General features: G+C 37.6%; 1 long non-coding RNA gene across 2 annotated transcripts in view; it reads left to right on the forward strand.

Moving 5' to 3' along the window:
* Positions 1–15,770, forward strand: part of LOC139704667 (uncharacterized) — a 193,091-nt gene that overhangs the window by 112,837 nt on the left and 64,484 nt on the right. The gene's annotated exons all lie outside the window — the stretch shown is intronic.

Genomic DNA, 15,770 nt, shown 5'->3' on the forward strand with positions numbered 1-15,770 from the left:
CACGGTCCTCGTAAGCAAGCAGGGGTGGCCATCCTCATATCGAATAAAATTGACTTCAAGACTAAATTAATCAAAAGGGATAAGGAAGGACATTATATACTGTTAAAAGGAACCATTCACCAACAAGACATAACAATTATCAATATTTATGCACCAAATAATGGTGCTGCGACGATCATAAAACAAATTCTCCTCAAGTTCAAGAATCAAATAGACCACAACACAATAATTATGGGTGACTTCAACACACCTCTCTCACAATTGGACAGATCCTCCAAACAAAAGCTGAATAAAGAAACTATAGAACTCAATATCACAATCAACAACCTAGACTTAACTGACATATATAGAATATATCAACCATCATCAAGTGGATATACTTTTTTCTCAGCAGCACATGGATCCTCCTCAAAAATAGACCATATATTATGCCATAGGGCAACCCTCAGTAAATATACAGGGGTGGAGATAATACCATGTATTTTATCTGATCATAATGGAATGAAACTGGAAATCAATGATAAAAGAAGGAAGGAAAAATCCTACATCACATGGAAAATGAACAATATGTTACTGAATGATCAATGGGTTACAGAAGACATAAAGGAAGAAATCAAAAAATTCTTAGAGATAAATGAAAATACAGACACAACATATCGGAATCTATGGGACACAATGAAAGCAGTTTTAAGAGGGAAATTCATCGCTTGGAGGTCATTCCTCAAAAAAAGGAAAAACCAACAAATAAATGAGGTCACACTTCATTTCAAAGCCCTAGAAAAGGAAGAGCAAAACAACAGCAAATGTAGCAGAAGGCAAGAAATAATTAAAATCAGAGTGGAAATCAACAAAATTGAAACAAAAGAAACTATTGAAAAAATTAACAAAACTAAAAGTTGGTTCTTTGAAAAAATAAATAAGATCGACAGACCCTTAGCCATGCTAACGAAGAGAAGAAGAGAGAGAACTCAAATCACTAACATACGGGATGAAAAAGGCAATATCACAACATACACTACAGAAATACAGAAGACAATTAGAAATTATTTTGAAAACCTATATTCCAATAAAATAGAAGATAGTGAAGACATCAATAAATTCCTTAAGTCATATGATTTGCCCAGACTGAGTCAGGAGGATACTCACAACTTAAACAGACCAATAACAATAGATGAAATAGAAGAAGCAATCAAAAGACTTCCAACCAAGAAAAGCCCAGGACCGGATGGGTATACAGCGGAGTTTTACAAAACCTTTAAGGAAGAATTAATACCAATACTTTTCAAGTTATTTCAGTAAATAGAAAAAGAAGGAGCTCTGCCAAATTCATTCTATGAGGCCAACATCACCCTGATTCCGAAACCAGACAAAGACACCTCAAAGAAAGAAAACTACAGACCAATATCTCTGATGAACCTAGATGCAAAAATTCTCAATAAAATTCTGGCGAATCGGATACAAAGGCACATCAAAAAAATTGTGCACCATGATCAAGTAGGATTCATCCCTGGGATGCAAGGATGGTTCAATATACAGAAATCAATAAATGTTATTCACCACATCAATAGACTTAAAAATAAGAACCATATGATCATCTCAATAGACGCAGAAAAAGCATTCGACAAAGTACAGCATCCCTTTATGTTCAAAACATTAGAAAATCTAGGGATAACAGGAACTTACCTCGACATTGTAAAAGCTATCTATGCTAAGCCTCAGGCTAGCATCATTCTCAATGGAGAAAAATTGAAGGCATTCCCCCTAAAATCTGGAACAAGACAGGGATGCCCTCTATCACCACTTCTATTCAATATAGTTCTCGAAACACTGGCCAGAGCAATTAGACAGACGAAAGAAATTAAAGCCATAAAAATAGGAAAGGGAGAACTTAAATTATCACTATTTGCACATGACATGATTCTATACCTAGAAGACCCAAAAGGGTCTACAAAAAAACTACTAGAACTAATAAATGAATTCAGCAAAGTGGCAGGATATAAAATCAACACGCATAAATCAAAGGCATTTCTGTATATCAGCGACAAAACTTTTGAAACGGAAATGAGGAAAAACACTCCATTCACAATATCCTCAAAAAAAATAAAATACTTGGGAATCAACCTAACAAAAGAGGTGAAAGATTTATATAATGAAAACTACAAAACCCTAAAAAGAGAAGTAGAAGAAGATCTTAGAAGATGGAAAAATATACCCTGTTCATGGATAGGCAGAACTAACATCATCAAAATGGCGATATTACCAAAAGTTCTCTATAGGTTTAATGCAATGCCAATCAAAATCCCAACGGCATTTCTTGTAGAAATGGATAAAGCAATCATGAAATTCATATGGAAAAATAAAAGACCCAGAATAGCAAAAGCAATTCTAAGTAGGAAGTGCAAATCAGGCGGTATAGCGATACCAGACTTAAAACTATATTACAGAGCAATAGTAACAAAAACAGCATGGTACTGGTACCAAAACAGGAGGGTGGACCAATGGTACAGAATAGAGGACACAGAGACTAATCCACAAAGCTACAACTATCTTATATTTGATAAAGGAGCTAAAAGCATGCAATGGAGGGAGGATAGCATCTTCAACAAATGGTGCTGGGAAAACTGGAAATCCATATGCAACAAAATGAAACTGAATCCCCTCCTCTCGCCATGCACAAAAGTTAACTCAAAATGGATCAAGGAGCTAGATATCAAATCAGAGACACTGCATCTGATAGAAGAAAAAGTTGGCTACGATCTACATACTGTGGGGTCGGGCTCCAAATTCCTTAATAGGACGCCCATAGCCCAAGAGTTAATAACAAGAATAAATAAATTGGACTTACTTAAACTAAAAAGTTTTTTCTCAGCAAGAGAAACAATAAGAGAGGTAAATAGAGAGCCTACATCCTGGGAACAAATTTTTATCCCTCACACTTCAGATAGAGCCCTAATATCCAGAGTATACAAAGAACTCAAAAAATTAGACAATAAGATAACAAACAACCCAATCAACAAATGGGCCAAGGACCTGAATAGACACTTCACAGAGGAGGACATACAATCAATCAACAAGTACATGAAAAAATGCTCACTATCTCTAGCAGTCAGAGAAATGCAAATCAAAACCACCCTAAGATACCATCTCACTCCAGTAAGATTGGCAGCCATTATGAAGTCAAACAACAATAAGTGTTGGCGAGGATGTGGGGAAAAGGGTACACTTGTACACTGCTGGCGGGACTGCAAATTGGTGCAGCCAATTTGAAAAGCAGTATGGAGATACATGGGAACGCTGGGAATGGATCCACCATTTGACCCAGCTATCGCCCTCCTCGGACTATTCTCTGAGGATCTTAAAAGAGCGTACTATAGGGATACTGCCACATCAATGATCATAGCAGCACAATTCACAATAGCTAGACTGTGGAACCATCCTAGATGCCCTTCAATAGATGAATGGATAAAAAAAATGTGGCATCTATACACAATGGAGTACTATGCAGCAATAAAAAATGACAAAATCATAGAATTTGCAGGGAAATGGATGGCATTAGAGCAGATTATGCTAAGCGAAGCTAGCCAATCCTGAAAAAACAAATGCCAAATGTCTTCTTTGATATAAAGAGAGCAACTAAGAACAGAACAGGGAGGAAGAGCATAAGGAAAAGATTAATATTAAACAAAGACGAGTGGGGGGAGAGAAAGGGAGAGAGAAGGGAAAGCATATGGAAATGGTAGGAGACCCTCAATGTTACACAAAATTACATAGAATAGGATGTGAGGGGAAGGGGGGGGGGACAAGGGAGAGAATTGAACAACAGCAGATGAGGTAGAGAGGGATGATGGGAGGGGAGGGGAGCGGGGATAGTAGGGGAAAGGAAAGGTAGCAGAATACAACAGTCACTAATATGCCATTATGTAAAAATGTGAGTGTGTAACCAATGTGATTCTGCAATTTGTATTTGGGGTAAAAATGGGAGTTCATAACCCAATTGAGTCAAATGTATGAAAGATGATATATCATGAGCTTTGTAATGTTTTGAACAGCCAATAAAAAAGTAAAAAAATAAGAAAAAACGAAGAGAGAGAGAGAGAGATATAGAGAGAATACATACCATGCATTTAATGATTTAATGTGCTAGCAAATTCTTAATTAACATGTATTAATTTATATAAACTTCACTACAGTCCAAAAAGTAGGGTCTATGGTTATCTTCATTTTACAAATTATTTCCCAGAAAGGGAAGACAAGGATATATACTCAAACACTCAGTTTCGATTGTGCACATTGTTAACCACAATATCACTCACATACAAAACAATTGGATCCAACTGGGGGGTGACATGCAGGAATCTACATTTCTGGAAGAGTGGCCCAATTATGGCAGGAAATTAAGGGGAGGAATCCCTGGAAAATCTCATTAATATTCCCCCAAAATGAGCCTACAAAAGACTGAATTTACAAGGAAAATATGAAAAATATTCCCCATATTTTAGATAAGGAGTGAAGGCACAGGTTGGAAAATGAGCCAATATTGCAATAGATAAAATAGGATGACAAAAAAATAGGGGTAATTGCCTTGACCTAGACTGGCAGCATGGATCAAATGACAGTTCTGACCAGGAAACAAATCCCTGATGTTCCCAAAGTAAGAGAGAAAGGGAATTGAGACAGTTACCCAGCCCTGGCTTCCAGAACTTCGGACTCTTTCTCACTTCCTCAGCAGTGAAGTAATCCATTAGTGCATTGCATAGGAATGGTGTCTAATGGTAACCATGTAAATAGGGACTTAATTAAAGAAAATTTGCTTGCATAATTTTAAAGAATCTTTTGGTTTTGCCTCTACTGTTTTTATTTAAAAAATTCTATTGAAGTATAGCAGATATATAAAAATTTGCATAAATCAAAAGAACAAAACTATCACAAAGTAAAAATTTCCATGTGAACATTGCATAGGTGAAGAAATAAAAACATTTGATAGACCACAGAACTCTTCCTTGGACTCCTTCTTGACTTCTAACACCATAAAATTAGTGTTGTCCATTTTGGGATTTGATATAAATGAAACATGAAATGTATGCTTTTGTGACATGCTTCTTTCACTCAGCAATATCTAGGAGGCTCATCCCTATTGTTGAATGTGACTATTTTATTTTTATTTTTATATACTGGTTATAGTAGATTGCTATAATGGCACCTTCTAGCATCAAGACTTTTTGTGTACAATCCTCTTTGCAATGTGTTATAATTGCTTTTTCTATCAAAGTATAATCTGTTTCTTCACTATTTTGAATCTGGGCTGGGCCATATGATTGCTTTCACAGACATTGTGATGAAAATTATACTATCCAAGTTCTAGGGCTTAGTGCTAAGAGCCTTGAAATTTCCTTTTGCTTTCTTGGACAATTTGGCCACCATGTTGTGTAAAAGCCCAATCTAGGTCACTAAAGATAAAAGTCATTGCAGGATAAGAAAAGAATGGGATAACCAGCCCCATGATTAAAATGCTATCTTGCACCTATAGTTCCAGAGAAGACATGCTATAACATCAGGAGTGAATTCAGACAAGAACAGTAGAAGAAATTACCAACTTAAAAAATTTAAGCAATAATTATGGTTTTAAGTCATTCAACCTACATTATTTTTATGCAATAGGCTAGGGATAGAATTTTCCACTTCTGCCATCATGTCAATGTTCAAAATGTTTTGCATTTAAGAACATTTTGGATTTTGGATTCTTAGGTTAAGGACGCTCGTCCTGTACTGACAAGTAGAACTGCTGGATTAATATTAGTAGATGTTGCCAAACTGTCTTCCAAAGTTATTATAGTTTGGATCTTAAATGTCCCCAAAAGACCATTGTGCAGGATTTGTCTCCATGACCCTAGTGGAAGGTGGTAGAAATTTTAAGAGACGGGACCTAGTGGGCAGTCTTCAGGTCACTGAGGACATACCTTTGAAAGGTACTGTGAGACTCTGGTATCTTTCTCCTCTTCCTTTCTTATCTTCATGGCCATCAGGTGAAAAACTCTGCTCCACTGTATACTTCCTACCATGATGTGCTGCCTCCCTACAGGCCCAAAAGCAATGGGAAAAAAATTGATCTTGGACAGAGCCTCCCAAACTGTGAGCCAAATAGACCTTTTCTCTTTAAAGATTGATTATCAGGATTTTGGTGGATAGCTGAATAACACACTATATCGAGGTATATTCCTATTGGCAATATTAAGTGGGTTCTAATTGCTCCACATCCTCACTAATCCTTGGTAATAGCTGTTATTTTTATTTTAGTCATTCTGGCATGTGGGTAATATTACTTTGATGTAGATTTAATTTGCCATAACCTAAACATCAACTCAGTGCAAACACCCATGTGTTTTCTCTTAGAAACTTGCAGGAACAAGGACTCTCTCTCTCTCTCTCTCTCTCTCTCTCTCTCTCTCTCTCTCTCTCTCTCTCCCTCCCCTCCTTCCTCCCCCCCCCCCCCCACACACACATGCACAGTAACTCTATTTTGGTCACTGCTCTACATATTGTATTTATTATTGCACAACATTAATATTGTTCCATTTATTCTCCTTTTATTTTTGTTTTATATTTGGTTTTCTTTTGCCTACCATTTTATAATTAAGCTGTGAATTATGTTGTTTTCAATGTCATCTTGTATATACTGTATCGCTGGGAACTGTTGGTGCTCTTCCTTCTACTCAATGTAGGAGTTAGTTTCTTTAATGAAGTAGATTTTATCTGACTTACTTTCATTTCTTTGACAGATGTTTGGACATAATTCATTTCCATTAGTATTATATATTATATGTAATACTATATAGTTATAATATTATACAATTATAATAATATATAATTAGTATTTTGTATCAATATATAATCTCTGTTTGCTTTGTGGAGCCCTCTAGCTCTTCCATCATATCTCAGCAACTTGGAAATGAAGTATAATTGTGCATGTTCTAGGTGTGCTAGTAGCCACCTCTATTAATTTAAAAATTCTCATTCTACAGCTTCAAAAAATGAAATGACATATACAGACGCTCTTATACAAAATATGAAAAATTAACAATGTCTGTTTCTCTTTTTTATTCATCATATTTGTTATCATAACCTTAACTGCTTCTTTCTTCTTCTCCCGCGACCCGCCCCATCATGGTAACTGGGAATGGAACTCAGGGTCTCACACTAATAGGCTAGTTCTCTTTCACTGAGTCACACCCTGAGCTTTTTTGTTTAAAAAAAAAATTATTTTCAGATGGGGACTCACTAACTTGCTGAGGCTGGCCTCAAGTTTGAGATTCTCCTAGCTCATCCTTGTGAGTAGTTGTGATTACAGGTGTGTGTTTCCAAGTCCGTCTTACAACTGCATCTTTTAAAAAAAATATTTATTTTTTAGTTTTAGGTGGACACAATATCTTTATTTTATTTTTACATGGTGCTGAGAATCGAACCCAGTGCCTCACGCATGCTAGGCGGGCATGCTATCACTTGAGCCACATCCCCAGCCCATTACAACTGCATTTTTATTTGTAAAGAGGTGTATTGCCTCAGTAATTTGGGCTTCACAGGGCAATAAGATAAAAAATAGACAAAATTAATTTGATCAGTTATAATAAATACAATTCATTAAGAGCCTGTATCATACTTATAGCCCTTCAAGCAGAAACTAATTGTAAATATTTTTAAAAAATACAAAATGACCACATATTAGGCCACAAAGTAAACCTTAATAAATATTTTAAATTGGAAAATATCCTACTGTATCTTCTAATTAGAATGCAATACAACTTAGAAATATTTAACAAAAGAAAGAATATCAAAGGGCCCAGATGCACAGCGGGCCAGGTCCACCCCTTTCCAGGCATGGTAGACACTTGCCAAAGCCGAGCCCCTGGTGCAAAATAGCCCCTTTAGTTCAGTGGGCTACCCCTGGAGCCGAGATCAAGCCCAGACTACCACACCAGCCCACATAGGTTCCAGGCTCTCAGTAGGCCTGGTTTACCCCTCCCAAGGTGGGGCAGAGACTGCCAGAGCCTAGCCTTTGGCATAAGATCACCCCTTCCTACCAGCAGACTACCGCAGGACTTCAAGCCCAGAGGCCCAGATCCACCAACTCAACTTACACAGGTCCCAGATCCAAGATGCAGTAGGATCCATTGAGGGACACCAGCAGGGGCTGGAAGCCCAACAATCAAGGTGAGGTACAGACAATCTGCACAGGTACTATAAGAATATAGGGAAGAAACTGTAATATCTCAGATCCACACTGCAAGAAAGGAAGTCACATAAACAATATGAAAAAACAAGGGAAGAAAGTATCCCAAACTAACCAGGATTCTATAATAACAGAACCCATGGATGTAAAGTTGATGAAATGTCAGAGAAAGCATTTTTAAGGTTTATAATATAAATGTTCTGTGAATTAAAGAATGACTTAAATGGGTAAATACAGGCAAAAATTGATCACTCCAACAATGAGATAAGACAGCAAATACAGGTAGCAAAAGATTACTTCAAGAGAGAGATAGAGACTCTCAAAAAAAAAAAAGTCAGAAATCCTTGAAATGAAGAAAACAATAAATCAAACAAAACACTCAATAGAAAGCATAACCAACAGACTAGATCACTTGGAAGAAAGAACATCAGATAATGAAGACAAAGTATACAACCTGGCAATTAAAGTTGATCACACAGTAAAGATAGTAAGAAACCATAAACAGAACATCCAAGAATTATGGGATAGCATCAATAGACCAAATCTAAGAGTTATTGGGAAAGAGGAAGGCACAGAGTTCCAAACCAAAGGAAAGCACAGTCTCTTCAATGAGATAATATCAGAAAATTTCCCAAGCATAAAGAACAAATTGGAAAACCAAATACAAGAGGCTTATAGGACACCAAATGAACAAAATTATAACAGATTTACACCAAGGCACATTATAATGAAAATGCCTAGTATACAGAATAAGGATAAAATCTTTTTTTTTAGAGAGAGAGGAATTTTTTAATATTTATTTTTTAGTTTTTGGCGGACACAACATCTTTGTTTGTATGTGGTGCTGAGGATCGAACCTGGGCCCCACGCATGCCAGGCGAGCACGCTACTGTTTGAGCCACATCCCCAGCCCCAGAATAAGGATAAAATCTTAAAAGCTGCCAGAGAGAGGAATCTGGTCACATATAGGGGGAGACCAGTTCATATATCAACAGATTTTTCAATGCAGACCCTCAAAGCCAGGAGATCATGGAACAACATATACCAAGCTGTGAAAGAAAATGGATGCCAACCAAGAATCTTATATCCAACAAAACTAATTTTTAGATTTGATGATGAAATAAAAGCCTTCCATGATAAACAAAAGTTAAAAGAATTTACAACTAGAAAGCCTGTACTAGAGAACATCCTCAGCAAAATATTCCAAGAAGAGGAAATGAAAAGCAATGATGAAAATCAGCAGAGGGAGGGATTACACTAAAGGAAAATATAATCAGAGGAGAAATCAAGTCATGTTAATTACCAAAAATAAACAAAAATGGCTTGGAATACAAATCATATCTCAATAATAATCCTGAATGTTAATGGCCTAAACTCGCCAATCAGAAGACATAGACTAGCAGATTGGATGAAAAAAAGAGAAAGACCCCAACAATATGCTGTCTCCAAGAGACTCATCTCATAGAAAAAGACATTTACAGACTGACTGTGAAGGGTTGGGAAAAATCATACCACTCACACAGACTGCAGAAGCAAGCAGGGGTTTCCATCCTCATATCATATAAAGTAGACTTCAAACTAATGTCAATCAAAAATGATAAAGAAGGACACTATGTACTGCTCAAGGGAACCGTACACCAATAAGACTTAACAATTATAAATATATATGCCCCAATGGAGCATCTGTGTTCATCAAACAAACTCTTCTCAAGTTTAAGAGTTAAATAGACCACAATACAATAACTTTAACACACCTCTTTCATCACTGGATAGATCTTCCAAACAAAAGCTGAACAAAGAAACTATAGAACTCAATAATACAATCAATAACTTAGACTTAACTGACATATATAGAATATTTCAACTTTCAATGAGAGAATATACTTTCTTCACAGAAACACATGCATCTTCTCTAAAATAGACCATATACTGTGCCACAAAGCAACTCTTAACAAATATAAAAAAGTAGAGATACTACCCTGCATCCTATCAGATCATAATGGAATGAAATTAGAAATCAATGATAAAAGTAAGAAACAAAATCCACTGCAACACCTGGAAACTAAATAATATGTTACTGAATAAACAATGGGTTGCAGAAGACATCTAGGATAGATTAAAAAGTTTTTAGAGGTGAATAGAACACAGATACAATATATCAAAATCTCTGGGACACTGTGAAAGCAGTTATAAGAGGAAAGTTCATTGCATGGAGTTCATTCCTTAAAAGACGAAAAAGTCAACAAATAAATGACTTAACACTATATCTCAAAGCCCTAGAAAAAGAACAAATCAAAACCAAAAGCAGCAGAAAACAGGAAATAATTAAAATCAGAGCTGAAATCAATGAAATTGAAACAATTGAAAAAATTGACAGAACAAAAAGTTGTGTCTCTGAAAAAATAAATAAAATTGACATACCCTTAGCCATGCTAACGAAAAGAAGGAGAGAGAACTAACTCAAATCATTAACATATGTGATGAAAAAGGAACTATCACACTACAGAAATACAGAAGTTAATTAGAAATTATTTTGAAAACCTGTATTCCAATAAAATATAAAATATAAAAGGCATTGACAAATTTCCAGAGTCATATAATTTGCCCAGATTGAATCAGGATGATATAAACAATTTAAACAGATCAATTTCATGTGATGAAATAGCAAACACCATCAAAAGTCTACCAACCAAGAAAAGCTCAGGACCAGACAGATACACAGCCAAGTTCTACAAAACCTTTAAAAAAGAACTAATACCAATACTCTCCAATTTATTTCAGGAAATAGAAAAAGAGGCAGCACTTCCAGACTCATTCTGTGAGGTCAACATTACTCCGATTCCAAAACCAGGCAAAGGCACATCAAAAAAAGAAAACTTCAGACCAACATCTCTAATGAACATAGATGCAAAAATTTTCAATAAAATTCTGGCAAATCAAGTACAAAAATGCATCAAATAGATTGTGCACCACAATCAAGTGGGATTCATCCCAGGGAAGCTAGGTTGGTTCAACATATGGAAATCAATAAATGTAACTCATCACATCAATAGACTTAAATATAAAAATTATATGAATATCTCAACAGATGCAGAAGAAGCATTTAACAAAATACAGCACCCCTGATAGTAAAAACACTAGAAAAACTAGGGATAACAGGAACATATCTCAATATTTTAAAGGCTATCTATGCAAAGGCCCAGGCCAACATCATTCTAAATGGAGAAAAATTGAAGGCATTCCCTGTAAAAACTGTAACAAGACAGGGATTTGCTCTTTCACCACTTCTATTTAACATAGTTCTTGAAACACTGGCCAAAACAATTAGAGCAGATGAAAGAAATTAAAAGGATACACACAGGAAAAGAAGAACTCAAATTGGCATTATTTGCTGATGATATGATTCTATACCTGGAAGACCCTAAAAGTTCCACCAGAAAACTCCTAGGACTAGTAAATGAATTCAGCAAAGTAGCAGTATATAAACCAACACCCATAAATCAGAGGCATTTCTGTATATCACTGACAAATCCTCAGAAAGAGAAATGAGGAAAACTACCTCATTTTCAATATCCTCAAAAAAAGTTGGGAATCAACTTAATGAAAGAGGTGAAAGATCTATATAATGAAAATTACAGAACCCTAAAGAAAGACATCAAACAAGACCTTAGAAGATGGAAAGATCTACCTTGCTCTTGGATAGGCAGAATTAATATTATCAAAATGACCATACTTCCAAAAGCACTATATAGATTTAATGCAATTCTGATCAACATTCCAATGACATTCCTCATAGAAATAGAAAAGGCAATCATGAAATTCATCTGGAAAAATAAGAGACCCAGAATGGCTAAAGCAATCCTTAGCAAGAAGAGTGAAGCATGTGGCATCACTATACCAGACTTTAAAATATACTACAGAGTAATAGTAACAAAAACAGCATGGCCTTGGCACCAAAACAGACTGGTAGACCAATGGTACAGAATAGAGGACACAGAAACTAACCCACAAAACTACAATTATCTTATATTAGACAAAGGTACCAAGAACATGCATTGGAGAAAAGATAGTCTCTTCAACAAATGGTTCTGGGAAAACTGGAAATCCATATGCAACAAAGTGAAATTAAACCCCTATCTCTCACCATGCACAAAACTCAACTCAAAATGGATCAAGGACTTAGGAATACAACCGGAGACCCTGCATCTAATAGAAGAAAAAGTAGGCCCTAACCTCCATCATATGGGATTAGGCCCCAAGTTCCTTAATAAGACTCCTGTGGCACAAGAATTAAAATCAAGAATCAATAAATAGGATGGACTCAAACTAAAAAGTTTCCTCTCAGCGAGAGAAACAATCTGTGAGGTGAATAGATAGCCTCCATCCTGGGAGCAAATCTTTACCCCTCACACATCAGGTAGGGCACTAATTACTAGGGTATATAAAGAACTAAAAAAGCTAAACACCAAAAAAACAAATAACCCAATCAATAAATGGGTCAAGGACCTGAAGAGACACTTCTCAGAAGATGATGTACAATCAATCAACAATACATGAAAAAATGTTCATCATCACTAGCAATTAGAGAAATACAAATCAAAACCACTCTAAGATTTCATCTCACTCCAGTCAGAATGGCAGCTATTATGCATACAAACAACAAAAATTGTTGGCAAGGATGCAGGGAAAAAGGTACACTCATACACTGCTGGTGGGACTGCAAATTGGTGCAGCCAATATGGAAAGCAGTATGGAGATTTCTTGGAAAATTGGGAATGGAACCACCAATTGACCTAGCTGTCTCTCTCCTTGGTCTATACCCAAAGGTCTTAAAAAGAGCACACTACAGGGACACAGCCACATCAATGTTTATAGCAGCACAATTCACAATAGCTAAACTGTGGAACCAACATAGATGCCCTTCAATAGATAAATTGATTTAAAAAAGTGTGGCATATATACACAATGGAATATTAATCAGCAATAAAAGAGAATAAAATCACGGAGTTTGTAGGTAAATGGAGGAGTTAGAGAAGATAATGCTAAGTGAAGTTAGCTGATCCCAAAAAAAACCCAATGCTAAATATTTTCTTTGATATAAGGAGGCTGATTCATAATGGGATAGGGAGAGGGAGCATTGGAGAAATAGATGAACTATAGATAGGGCAGAGGGGTTGGAGGGGAAGGGAACAGACATGGGGCAATTAATGATAGTGGAATGTGATGATCATTATTATCCAAAGTACAGGTATGAAGACATAAATTGGTGTGAATACCAGAGATATGAAAATTGTGCTCTATGAAAGGAAAGTGACCACAACACTCAGAGCAACCAAGAGATCTTTATTGCAGCAGTGCAACAGAGGAGAAAAGAGAGAGAGAGAGAGAGAGAGAGAGAGAGAGAGAGAGAGAGAGAGAGGAAAGAGAAGAGAAGAGGAGAGATGGAGAGGGAGAGAGCAAGAGCAAGAGAGATAGAGAGAGAGAAAGAGAGAGAGAGCAAGAGAGAGAGAGAGAGAGAGAGAGAGAGAGAGAGAGAGCGCAAGAGAGAAGAGGGGCCTGGCAGGAGGGAGATTTTATAGCTCAAATCTAATGGGGTCTCTGGGTCTGCAAGCTGCCTTGTTGGCACACTAGGGGGTTAAGTGCTCGGCCTTGAATGGCAGGTTGAGTGTTCAGCCTTGAGCAGGGGGCTGAAGTGTTTTAGCCTTGAGAGGGGGTTTGGGCATTTGGGCTTGAAGCAAACAGGTGATAAAGAACCAGACAGAGGGTTTGAGTGGCCAGGTCATCCTGCAGCTAACTTTGTTTGGCATGCCCTGTAGACAACTTATTCAGCCTGTTCTGCACCTAACATTCCTCCCTTTTTGTTTTTCTAAGTGACATGGGGGATGTCATAGTAAAATCCTCTAGCTACTTCCTCCTTAATGGTGGCCGGTGTGGAACTTAGAAGGGAAAGTGGAGGAATGTTGGGGGGATAGGTCTGAGAACACCAGGGCAACCAGAAATAACACTCAGTGGCTATAGATAACTACTTTGGTAGGGGTAAAGTCCATAAAAGTTCCTTGAAGCCACAAGTCATTGATGGCATCAAACTAGTCCTGGACGGAGGAGATTCTTGGTATCAGCTACTGGTCCTGTAGCAGGGACTCTAGGAAGTATTGGAGGTGGCTTGGTTGAATCCAGTAATGTTAAGGGTGACAGCCTGATTCCAGCCAGTGGAAGGACAATCGCCTTGACCCATAAACTGAGAGTGGGTGGTGTCACCCTGGTGCCATGTCGCTTGGGTGTAGAAGAGGCATCTGTGTTTTGAGATAAAAACTGAGGATTGGGGTTGGTGGGAGATGTGGAGCCTCCAAATGATGTTGAGGCCTTTGGAGACTAGAACAACCTGAGAAGTGAGGGATGGACCATTGTCTGACTGGATGGAGGCAGGAAGTCTGAACCTGGGAATGATCCCCTCAATGAGGATGGAGGCAATGGTGTCAGCAATTTCCCTGGATGTAGGGAAGGCATCTATCCAACCTGAAAAAGTATCAACCAAAGTAAGTAGATAGTGAAGCTTTTTGTGCCTAGGCATGTGGGTGGAATTTATCTACCAGTCTTTGCCTGGCTAGCGGCTCCTAATCTGATATGTGAGGAGTTTAGGTTTGATGCTTCCTTGTGGGGATACTGTAGAGCAGACAGAACAAGTAGAGTGGACCTGCTGGAGAGTAGTTCTCATTCCTAGGAAGTGAAAGAGGAATTGTAAAATCTTGAAAAATGGGTTAGAGAGGGTTTTAGGTGGGGGCAGAGTCTCTGGAGCTAGAGGAGTTTGTCATGAGTCGTAGGTCTCTGTCTTGGGCAGTCTTAAAGAAGTAGTTGATTGACTCGTTGGTGAATTTGTGTATCTGATCTTGCAGGAACTTCTGTAGGCAATTTAATATACATGGTCCTATTAGGAGAAACATAAAGAGGGCTAATAGAGGTCCTGCGAGGGAGAGGAGCCAAGGCGATACTTGACTGAACATTCCCCATGGAGCCTGTTGGCCTAGTTGCTGTCTCCTCTTTTCTAGCTGTTCTTGTCCTTCATTACTCCCAGGAATGACTGTGTGTTAGCTTAACTGTTTTTGGTAGGTGTTTAAGCTCAAGCTGGTAAAAATTGACTTTGTTTCTATCTATTGTTAAGAGTCAGCCGAGTTCCCATAGGGGTCACTCGTGGGGGAACTTGAGAGCAGCTTCTTAGTTCTGCTAGTGCCATTTGCGCTAAGATGGGTCCAGGTCTTGCTTGACCATGTGGCTTCCCTTGGAAGCATCAGGGATATCTCCTGTTTCCAATGACCCTCCTATTCACAGCAAATGCACTGATTGGCTTTTCATTCTCCAGTGGTCTCATTAATCTCCCTGATCAGGAGGTTATGTGGCCCAGAGTTGCAAAGCTCTTTAGAGAAGTTCCCTGTTCCCTGGATTTCAGACTGACTCAGAGGGCCAGAGCCAAATATTGGTTTTCTTGGCCATTTTAATTTAACTTTAAGTCTTGATCTTAAATATCCAGCAAAGTCAGTTTCCCCTTAAA

The sequence above is a fragment of the Marmota flaviventris genome, chromosome 1 (genome assembly GCF_047511675.1).
Source record: "Marmota flaviventris isolate mMarFla1 chromosome 1, mMarFla1.hap1, whole genome shotgun sequence".
Lineage (NCBI taxonomy): Eukaryota > Metazoa > Chordata > Mammalia > Rodentia > Sciuridae > Marmota > Marmota flaviventris.